A 6,000-nucleotide genomic window follows, 5' to 3' on the forward strand; every position below is an offset into this window, starting at 1 on the left:
GTCGTTTATTGTGTTTGAGTGTAGTACTAAATATCTAAAATCTTATTATCAATCGAAATCGTCTAAATTATTACTAGCAAAAATGAAAAAATTAGATTTGGAGCATTTTATTTTGTTTGCTGAGATAAGAATTTTCTACGCTTAAATGTAAAAATTAGACAATTAATAATTTTTTTAATTTAGCTAGAAATTCGACAAGGTCTATGAATATTACATTTTTTAACTCCTGAAATTTTGGTCCGGTTGCGCTTATTGTCTAATTTTGAAATATGCAATTGTCATGGTAATTAATAGACAACTAATATCAATTATGTAATTGGACTTAACATACTCTTACAATATTTAATACTCACTTTTTGAGTAATCATTATTTTTGGAGAATTTAATTAAACATATAATATGAGTTTTAAATTAAAATTACTCAAATATTAAAGTTGGATTTATTAGTTTGTATATTAAATCTTTAATTAACTTAACCCAACATTATTGAAACTATAATATATATTCAATACAAATTTGATAAATTATTAAAAAGTTAGAGTTTAAATCAACAGTATATGTAACCTAAACATAATGTACATTACATTATACTGTAAACTTTTTTTATTTGATTTTGACATGTTTATACATATAAGTTTTTGGTATAAACACAATATTTCATAAACTATTTGAAAGTTTTCATTTTAGGTATGATTGATCAAATAGAGTTTATAATCATGAAATAATATAATAATAGTTCTTGTATTAATATTGTTAATAAACACATAGAAATTTTTAAAAATAATAGTTTAATTTAGCATTTGACAACATTTTTTTAAATGTACATTTTTATTACTAGTTTAAGTATCGAATTAACCACACATTTTAAAGTTCTGGTTGAACTCTGTAGTGGTTGTAAACATAAAATTGTCACTGAGAGGTCCAGCAGGATCGTTTAGGTTCAATATTCGAAAGCGTTCAATGACCGCTTCGTAATATTTTTCTAAGCTAATTTTTTAATGTTTTCAGAATGATTGAAGGTCTAACGTAGATTTATTCATAGATGCGATTCAGACGAGAATTGTTGTCGGTCGTGGGCTTGACTTAACGACGGGATATTTGTTCAACTGACGGCGTGTATTTAATATGACTCCATACGAGTTCATCGATAGAGAATGCATAGACATCAATTATTATTCTGAGCTATTTCAAATACATAGTACGTAATATATGAATTGATATACAAACTAATTACGTTGATAAAAACAAAAAATCAATAACTTTCATTAACTGCCAGTTCTACTATTACTTATTTAGATTTAGTCCTAACCTTAAAGAATAAAGCAATCTGTTATCATATTAGGAATAAAACAAGAGTAGTTATACAATACATTTTATAGGAAGTCAAATTTTAAAATCATAACAGAATAATTTAAATCCTAAAAATTAGCTAATTTTAACAACAATTATAATGTTTATATTTATATTGTTTTTACAACTATGATAAAGGCTATGAAATAATACTTAACAACTAGAAGAATAAAATTAATTATTTCAAATTGTCAGAAGATGCTATTAAACCATGAAAATTTTTTTAATGTTATTGAATATAAATTGATAAAATTAAGTCATTAAGTTTTTTATTTCATAAATAAAATATCGAACAACTAAGTTTACACATAAATGTATAACGCCAAAACATCTGTATTTATTTTAATTTTCATAGAACATTAAATTTTGTAAATTTTGTTAGGTGTATCACTCTATAATTCTATAAGTTGAAGACCTTATTTTTTATGTTCAAGTAAAAAGAAAACAGTGATGCATAAAAAATAATGACATTTTTTTGATGAGAAAATATTGAACATTAGGGTGGTAGAATTCCAAAATGATGTCCTTGTTATGAATAAAATTAGGATAGAAAAATTCAGGTTTTAAAGTCAAGAAGTATATAAAGTACATTTTGGTAAGGATGTTATTTACTGTGTTTTGACGATGTACATCTAAGTTGTTATTAGCAATTGTATTTTTAATGACAAAATAGCATTTACTAATTGCATTTCCTTAGTATTATCAATTTAAAATTACGTTCTATCGGGAAAGGTCATTACTATACATGGCTTCATTATATTGAATATAATTACTTTATATTGTAAAAAGCGATATAATACGTTTTTGTTATGAGACACTTTAAGTCTGACGTAGTTGTAGACGTTATAGGTACTTATTTTCTCATAGAATCATCAGTGATTGACAGTAATGGAAGCTTTATTCGCAGACATTTAATTCTATTTGTGTTGGTAAAACTACTGAACTATTATTATTAATTTAAAAAAAACTTCAAGAAAAATAAAAAACTGACAGATATGCATAATCTATATGATGCTGCTATCATATAGATTTTACATTATAACATTATGCATACAATATGAATGCGGACGGGTTTATGGATCAATGGCATCACAATGGGGAGGATCCAGAGTTCTTTATAAATCATTAATCACATCTTAATTAACTATGGGTTCCGTATATATTCGAAGTTCTGAATGCTTAACAATATTAACTAAATATCTTGTATTGTAATTTATTCAAAGTAATGGGTATCGTAAAAATTTAATAATAAAACGTTTTGTCTTTTAAATATTAATATGAGGTACTAATTTGTGTATGTGCGTTAGGTATAAACAACGTTACATCACGTTTTGTGAATAAGCGCTCTTGAGTTGCTCGTTTTAAACTACTACAATGTTTTTATTGGAATCTGTGACCATATGATATTTTCTTTTAAGAAACAATAATCCTGTAAATTTGTATGCATATAACGTACAAAATGTGTACTGCGTCGATGCAATCCATTTGACGTGCATTTTTCATATGATAGCACCGGCGCGTTGTTGGCGAGATAATTTGTTAGAAAATGGCCTTAAATTACACATATTTATTGCGATAAATACAAATAAAACGAGTTTAGATACTTTGTTTAAAATTTGACGTTCATGAAAGCTATTAAAAGAATACTTTTTAAAAATATATCAAATGTCACCAAGAGCATTTATTAACATTAATTTGTGCATTGGTCGCAGCTTTACCTTATTAAGGTATCATGTATGAACGCGTGCATGGAAATTAACTACACCTTTTAGTATGCATTTAAAATATAAAGTCGATTTTACACCAGTGACCTTCGGAGATTTGAATTTTATTTTACGTCTCTAATACATAACTTTGGTAAATTGAAAAATACTATTCATAATGTGCATCATCTGATTTTAATCACAAAAAGTTAATTATTTGAGGCAAAAATTTCTTTTTATTTAATTAAATGATTTATTTAAATATTGCACGTGACAGCAACAGCTATTTTACTGTCTACTGTTTTTAAGGGGATTTTTCATAAAATGTTGACATTAATTCCGAATGTATCATCAGATATTTTCCATCACGTCTAGTTTTTGAAATAAATAATAATCAAGTGTTAATTAAAAATCATTACAAAAAATAATTATATTTTTTTATCTTTTCTAATATAATTTGATGAATTATGATAATTATCATAATAATTAAAATGATAAAAAATAATTGATTGAAATTTGGGGCTATATGTTAAACCATTTTTTAGACCCATAAATTTGAGTTTGATGGATATTTTTCAAAAGAAAGAGCTGAACTTTTACTGTTACTTTTATCTTTAGGTTAATTTCATAGTTATGAAATTGCTACTAATAAATAGATAATTTTGTGAGGAATTCAAAAAAGTCAATTCTTTTGTATTTACATAATAAATAACCGTCAAAAGCGAAATTATGAAAAAAAATATATGTAAAGCTCAAAAATCGAAAAAATTATAATTTTTTTAAGTCTTTATTAGTTTAGTTTTTTGTAAAATTAAAGATAAATAGGCTTGTTATATGGCCAATTGGAGTTCCCTAACAAATGACGTGGTGATCGGTCTCACTGTGTAGAATAAAATACATCTTATCTTATGTGGTGGCACTTACGCCATGAGGTAATTTTTTCAATCGATTATTTTATACTCGCAGAAATTTATTTTTCGTTCAAGTTTATTTTTACTAAATTTTATGTAGCAAGTCGCATAATTTTTATATAGCATATAATAGAATATAGCAAATCGACTCTGATCGATAAAAAGTGTAGACAATTTTATTTTCTGAATTTGTCACAACACGCAACGTTCGACACACGTGGGCTCATCGTGCCTACGTGATGAGATATTTTTTACGAGTTTTACTGTAGTGTGGGTGAGACAACATAAGGAAACAATAGGGTGGCAAGGTACCAAATGGTGCGGGCACACTATCCGTGTAAGTTTTAACTCCACTGTAGTGAACGTTTTCCAAAGTTGGTAAATTTTCAAGAACAAATGATGCTATCATAAATATAAAAATCAATTTTTCTACCTCATCGATCGGCAAATGACCACTCTAAGTATCCAAGACTCAAGGATCCGAGCGAACATAATAATAAAATTAATACCGAGTAATAAAAAAATAATAATAGAGTAAGGTATACAAAGTGTTTACATTGTAGAACGTCAATTCAAATCAAAATGTAATTTTACTATAATAACATCTATTATTCTGTTGACTGATGAGAATTGAAAAAAAATCGTTTGGTTAACGAGGGTATACGATGGTATTGTACGAATAGTAATAATTATTATTGCAAGTGCGTAAGTGTATATGCAATATCCACGTAGGTGTGTTTGATGTGTTTCCCGTCGAGGCGTCTTGTACTCAACTCTGTGGGAAGACCTCCCAGAGGCGTCGTCCTACACGCTGCTATCTTTCCGATAGGTTCAACACACGTCCTTCTATCAGCCTTGTAACCGTTTTTGCCGAAATTGCACACTTGTTCTAACGAATTCTCCCGGATGTCACGAATGAGCCGTTTATCGTACAGTCACAATTACATTACTTTAATATTGAATGATAAATTTAAACAAATCATCTTTTTTGGATTATTGTGGACATCATTTTTTAGATTAAATATTTTATTTGTATATGTCTATAATAGTCACATTGATCACATGATATACAGAGCGTAATTACTATTTGTCAAGGATTAGCAAACTTAAAAATACTTAAATTTAATAAGGAAATTATTTGAAGGAATAGTAATAACGATTAGGGATGGCAAAATATCTCAGACTTTATATCGATTTATGGATATATCGATGTACACATTTTTTGTTAACGGATATGTACAGAATGATTCTTTTATCATGCGCCCCATCTAAATAATCGAAAAATATTTATAATATTGATAATTTTTCCATTGGTTTCTTTTAGTTCCATGTTTTCATCGATTTATGAATCACGAAAAAAATTTTATGTTCATCCCCTATAAGGGTGTCAACTTAAGTTTTTCAAATGACATTATACATAATTAACTATATTAATTAGAACTAGAATATTAACTAGAAATAAACTAACCAATTGTATAATAAATATATATTAATGTTATCATATAACATAAAACACCTAGTCATAAACATATATATATATATATATATATAAACGACGCTGTTTGTGAACGAGTTTTGAGCCCCAGGCAGTGCCCGTCAAGAACTGCCACGTTACCGACTCGGCCACACCGCCCCTCTTGCCTAGTAATATATAATATCCATTAATCATTTATTTTTTACAATTGGTAAATAGGTAAACTAACTTTATTTTAATAATATCATAGAATTAAAAATAACAATTTAAGTTTTTCACTTACACTATTATAGAAAAAATACGACAATATTTTATTTTGATTTATTAATTTTTTCGATGATCATATTTTATACAAATATAATTATTTTTATAAATACATATTAAAACAGATTTTACAGTCTTGGAAATAAAATTAATTTATAATGTTAAATAACATAGGAAAATATTAGTGTAAACTAAAATTAAAATAACTGTATGGTAAAAACTATAGGACTTCACTGTAAAATTTTATTAAAAGAATATGTATTTAAAAACATAATTTTTTTATAAAAACAAGCTTAAA

The sequence above is a fragment of the Daktulosphaira vitifoliae genome, unplaced genomic scaffold (genome assembly GCF_025091365.1).
Source record: "Daktulosphaira vitifoliae isolate Bord-2020 unplaced genomic scaffold, ASM2509136v1 Scaffold_5, whole genome shotgun sequence".
In the NCBI taxonomy this organism is placed as follows: Eukaryota; Metazoa; Arthropoda; class Insecta; order Hemiptera; family Phylloxeridae; genus Daktulosphaira; species Daktulosphaira vitifoliae.